The sequence below is a fragment of the Rhinoderma darwinii genome, chromosome 2 (genome assembly GCF_050947455.1).
Source record: "Rhinoderma darwinii isolate aRhiDar2 chromosome 2, aRhiDar2.hap1, whole genome shotgun sequence".
Lineage (NCBI taxonomy): Eukaryota > Metazoa > Chordata > Amphibia > Anura > Rhinodermatidae > Rhinoderma > Rhinoderma darwinii.
Window position 1 is genome coordinate 148,858,880 of NC_134688.1, and position 6,000 is coordinate 148,864,879.

The following is a 6,000-nucleotide window of genomic DNA, read 5'->3' on the forward strand; positions in this document are numbered from 1 at the left end:
CTTGTATTGACAACAATACACGGCCACACCAGTACCCATGTACCTGTACGAGGTACCAGTACAGAGACCCCCAAACCAGATTGCATCCTGGACTACAATAGGTACATGGGAGGGGTGGACTTGTCAGATCAAGTCCTGAAGCCCTACAGCGCTACGCGGAAATCGAGGGTGTGGTATAAGAAGCTGGCCGTGCACATCATACAGATGGCATTGTACAATGCGTACGTGCTACGTCGATGTGCAGGCCAGAGGGGAACTTTCCTGGAATTTCAAGAGGTGGTTATAAAGAACCTAATTTTTGGCGACCAGGAAGGAGGGGCACCCAGTACTTCTGGAAGCGGGGCCACACGCATCGTACCAGGGCAACACTTTCCAGGAGAAGTTCCCCAAACTGGCAAGAAGGGAAAAAGTCAAAAGAGGTGCAAAGTGTGCTATAAGAGGGGGATAAGGAAGGACACAACATACCAATGCGACACGTGTCCCGAAAAACCAGGGCTCTGTATGAAAGATTGTTTTAAAATTTACCATACATCCCTTGATTTTTAATTTACCCTGATGCACTCCGCACAGCTTATCACCCTCATCTTTCCCTTTTGAGCCCTGCCATGTGCCCAAGCAGCAAATAACAGCCACATGTAGGGTATTGCCGTACCCGGGAGAACCCACATTACAATTTATGGGGTGTATGTCTCCAGTGGCACATGCTGGGCACAATATATCAGACACTGAAATGGCATATATGCATAGGAAATTGCAAATCTCACTTTGCACCATCTGCTGCGCATTACCTTTTACACAATAACTGTGGGGTCAAAATGCTCACTACACCACTAGATGAATGTCTTAAGGGGTGTAGTTTTTAAAATGGGGTCACTTCTCGGGGGTTTCAACTGTACTGGTACCTCAGGGGTTCTGCCTACATGACTTAGCACCAGAAAAGCTCCAGTAGGCTAAATGGTGGTCCTTCCCTTCTGAGCCCTGTCGTGTGCCCAGGCAGCTAATAACAGCCACATGTAGGGTATTGCCGTACCCGGGAGAACCCACATTACAATTTATGGGGTGTATGTCTCCAGTGGCACATGCTGGGCACAATATATCAGACACTGAAATGGCATATATGCATAGGAAATTGCAAATCTCACTTTGCACCATCTGCTGCGCATTACCTTTTACACAATAACTGTGGGGTCAAAATGCTCACTACACCACTAGATGAATGTCTTAAGGGGTGTAGTTTTTAAAATGGGGTCACTTCTCGGGGGTTTCAACTGTACTGGTACCTCAGGGGTTCTGCCTACATGACTTAGCACCAGAAAAGTTCCAGTAGGCTAAATGGTGGTCCTTCCCTTCTGAGCCCTGTCGTGTGCCCAGGCAGCTAATAACAGCCACATGTAGGGTATTGCCGTACCCGGGAGAACCCACATTACAATTTATGGGGTGTATGTCTCCAGTGGCACATGCTGGGCACAATATATCAGACACTGAAATGGCATATATGTATAGGAAATTGCAAATCTCACTTTGCACCATCTGCTGCGCATTACCTTTTACACAATAACTGTGGGGTCAAAATGCTCACTACACCACTAGATGAATGTCTTAAGGGGTGTAGTTTTTAAAATGGGGTCACTTCTCGGGGGTTTCAACTGTACTGGTACCTCAGGGGCTTCTGCATACATGACTTAGCACAAGAAAAGCTCCAGTAGGCCAAATGGTGGTCCTTTCCTTCTGAGTCCTGCCATGGGCCCAAACATCAGTTTATCACCACAAATGGGGTATTGCCGCACTCAGGACAAATTGGGCAACAAAATGGGGTGTTTTATTCCTTGTGAAAATAAGAAATTTTGAACAAAAATTACATCTTAATTGGAAAAAATATCATTTTTTTAATTCACAGCCCAATTCAAATAGGTGCTGTGAAAAAACGGTGTGGTCAAAATGCTAACAACAACCATAAATGAATTCCTTGAGGGGTCTAGTTTCCAAAATGGGGTCACTTTTGGTGGGTTTCCATTGCTTTCATACCTCTGGGGCTCTGCAAATGCGACATGGAACCCGAAAACCAATCCAGCAAAATCTGGACTCCAACAAACACATAGCGCTCCTTTCCTTCTGAGTCCTCCCATGGGCCCAAACGGCAGTTTATCACCAAAAATGGGGTATTGCCGCACTCAGGACAAATTGGGCAACAAAATGGGGTGTTTTATTCCTTGAGAAAATAAGAAATTTTGAACAAAAATTACATCTTAATGGAAAAAATATCATTTTTTTAATTCACAGCCCAATTCAAATAGGTGCTGTGAAAAAACGGTGTGGTCAAAATGCTAACAACAACCATAAATGAATTCCTTGAGGGGTCTAGTTTCCAAAATGGGGTCACTTTTGGTGGGTTTCCATTGCTTTCATACCTCTGGGGCTCTGCAAATGCGACATGGAACCCGAAAACCAATCCAGCAAAATCTGGACTCCAACAAACACATAGCGCTCCTTTCCTTCTGAGTCCTCCCATGGGCCCAAACGGCAGTTTATCACCACAAATGGGGTATTGCCGCACTCAGGACAAATTGGGCAACAAAATGGGGTGTTTTATTCCTTGAGAAAATAAGAAATTTTGAACAAAAATTACATCTTAATGGAAAAAATATCATTTTTTTAATTCACAGCCCAATTCAAATAGGTGCTGTGAAAAAACGGTGTGGTCAAAATGCTAACAACAACCATAAATGAATTCCTTGAGGGGTCTAGTTTCCAAAATGGGGTCACTTTTGGTGGGTTTCCATTGCTTTCATACCTCTGGGGCTCTGCAAATGCGACATGGAACCCGAAAACCAATCCAGCAAAATCTGGACTCCAACAAACACATAGCGCTCCTTTCCTTCTGAGTCCTCCCATGGGCCCAAACGGCAGTTTATCACCACAAATGGGGTATTGCCGCACTCAGGACAAATTGGGCAACAAAATGGGGTGTTTTATTCCTTGAGAAAATAAGAAATTTTGAACAAAAATTACATCTTAATGGAAAAAATATCATTTTTTTAATTCACAGCCCAATTCAAATAGGTGCTGTGAAAAAACGGTGTGGTCAAAATGATAACAACAACCATAAATGAATTCCTTGAGGGGTCTAGTTTCCAAAATGGGGTCACTTTTGGTGGGTTTCCATTGCTTTCATACCTCTGGGGCTCTGCAAATGCGACATGGAACCCGAAAACCAATCCAGCAAAATCTGGACTCCAACAAACACATAGCGCTCCTTTCCTTCTGAGTCCTCCCATGGGCCCAAACGGCAGTTTATCACCACAAATGGGGTATTGCCGCACTCAGGACAAATTGGGCAACAAAATGGGGTGTTTTATTCCTTGTGAAAATAAGAAATTTTGAACAAAAATTACATCTTAATGGAAAAAATATCATTTTTTTAATTTCACAGCCCAATTCAAATAGGTGCTGTGAAAAAACGGTGTGGTCAAAATGATAACAACAACCATAAATGAATTCCTTGAGGGGTCTAGTTTCCAAAATGGGGTCACTTTTGGTGGGTTTCCATTGCTTTCATACCTCTGGGGCTCTGCAAATGCGACATGGAACCCGAAAACCAATCCAGCAAAATTTGGACTCCAACAAACACATAGCGCTCCTTTCCTTCTGAGTCCTCCCATGGGCCCAAACGACAGTTTATCACCACAAATGGGGTATTGCCGCACTAAGGACAAATTGGGCAACAAAATGGGGTGTTTTATTCCTTGTGAAAATAAGAAATTTTGAACAAAAATTACATCTTAATGGAAAAAATATCATTTTTTTAATTTCACAGCCCAATTCAAATAGGTGCTGTGAAAAAACGGTGTGGTCAAAATGATAACAACAACCATAAATGAATTCCTTGAGGGGTCTAGTTTCCAAAATGGGGTCACTTTTGGTGTGTTTCCATTGCTTTCATACCTCTGGGGCTCTGCAAATGCGACATGGAACCCGAAAACCAATCCAGCAAAATCTGGACTCCAACAAACACATAGCGCTCCTTTCCTTCTGAGTCCTCCCATGGGCCCAAACGGCAGTTTATCACCACAAATGGGGTATTGCCGCACTAAGGACAAATTGGGCAACAAAATGGGGTGTTTTATTCCTTGTGAAAATAAGAAATTTTGAACAAAAATTACATCTTAATGGAAAAAATATCATTTTTTTAATTTCACAGCCCAATTCAAATAGGTGCTGTGAAAAAACGGTGTGGTCAAAATGATAACAACAACCATAAATGAATTCCTTGAGGGGTCTAGTTTCCAAAATGGGGTCACTTCTGGTGGGTTTCCATTGCTTTCATACCTCAACACCTCTTCAAACCTGGCATGCTGCCTAAAATATATTCTAATAAAAAAGAGGCCTCAAAATGCACTAGGTGCTTCTTTGCTTCTGGGGCTTGTGTTTTATTCCACGAGCGCACTAGAGCCACATGTGGGACATTTCTAAAAACTGCAGAATCTGGACAATACATATTTAGTAGTATTTCTCTGGTAAAACCTTCTGTGTTACAGAAAAAAATGGAATAATATTGAAATTCAGCAAGAAAAATGAAATTTGCAAATTTCACCTCCACTTTGCTTTAATTCCTGTGAAATGCCTGAAGGGTTAAAAAACTTTCTAAATTCTGTTTTGAATACTTTGAGGGGTCTAGTTTTTAAAATGGGGTGTTTTATGGGGGTTTCTAATACATAGGCCCCTCAAAGCCACTTCAGAACTCAAGAGGTACCTTAAAAAAAAGGCTTTTGAAATTTTCTTAAAAATATGAGAAATTGCTGTTTATGTTCTAAGCCTTGCAACGTCCAAGAAAAATAAAAGAATGTTCAAAAAACGATGCCAATCTAAAGTAGACATATGGGAAATGTGAACTAGTAACTATTTTGGGTGGTATAACCGTCTGTTTTACAAGCAGATGCATTTAAATTCTGAAAAATGCAATTTTTTCTAAATTTTCTCTAAATTTTGCAATTTTTCACCAATAAACACTGAATATATCGACCAAATTTTACCACGAACATGAAGCCCAAAGTGTCACGAGAAAACAATCTCAGAATCGCTTGGATAGGTTTAAGCATTCCGACGTTATTACCACATAAAGTGAAATATGTCAGATTTGAAAAATGGGCTCTGAGCCTTAAGGCCAAAACTAGGCTGCGTCCTTAAGGGGTTAAGTTCCCCGGCTGCAAAAATAGTATAAGCAACCTATCAAATATACACAAAAATGAGGATAGTGTCTGAACTGTCTTCATCGACCGCTGGTAGAAGCAGAGCATTTGACAGTAAGGCTGGGTTCACACGACCTATTTTCAGGCGTAAACGAGGCGTATTATGCCTCGATTTACGCCTGAAAATAGGGCTACAATACGTCGGCAAACATCTGCCCATTCATTTGAATGGGTTTGCCGACGTACTGTGCAGACGACCTGTAATTTACGCGTCGTCGTTTGACAGCTGTCAAATGACGACGCGTAAATTGACTGCCTCGGCAAAGAAGTGCAGGACACTTCTTTGCAACATAATTTGAGCCGTTCTTCATTGAACTCAATGAAGAGCAGCTCAAGATTTACGAGCGTCACAGACGCCTCGCATAATACGAGGAGGAGCTTTTACGGCTGAAACGAGGCAGCTGTTTTCTCCTGAAAACAGTCTGTCATTTCAGCCGTAAAAGCCTCTCATCGTGTGCACATACCCTAAAAGGTCCTGAAGTCCACAATGGCCGCTAGAAGGAAGGTGATTTTAGGGGTCGATCTCTGACAGCTGTCAGGAAGGTACAAGTTAAACAACAGGGTGTCAAGGATGGTGTCCCGAATCTCCACCCACGACAGATGTAGAGTTGAATTTCCACGTGCCCAATAGTTTTTGTTGTAAGGAGATAAGCGTCTTTCTCCCTATTGAAAACACATGAACACTTGGCTGAGTATGGGCGGTTGTTAGGAATTTAGTTTTCGTGAGCAGTGGGCATCCGGAAATGAAATAAAA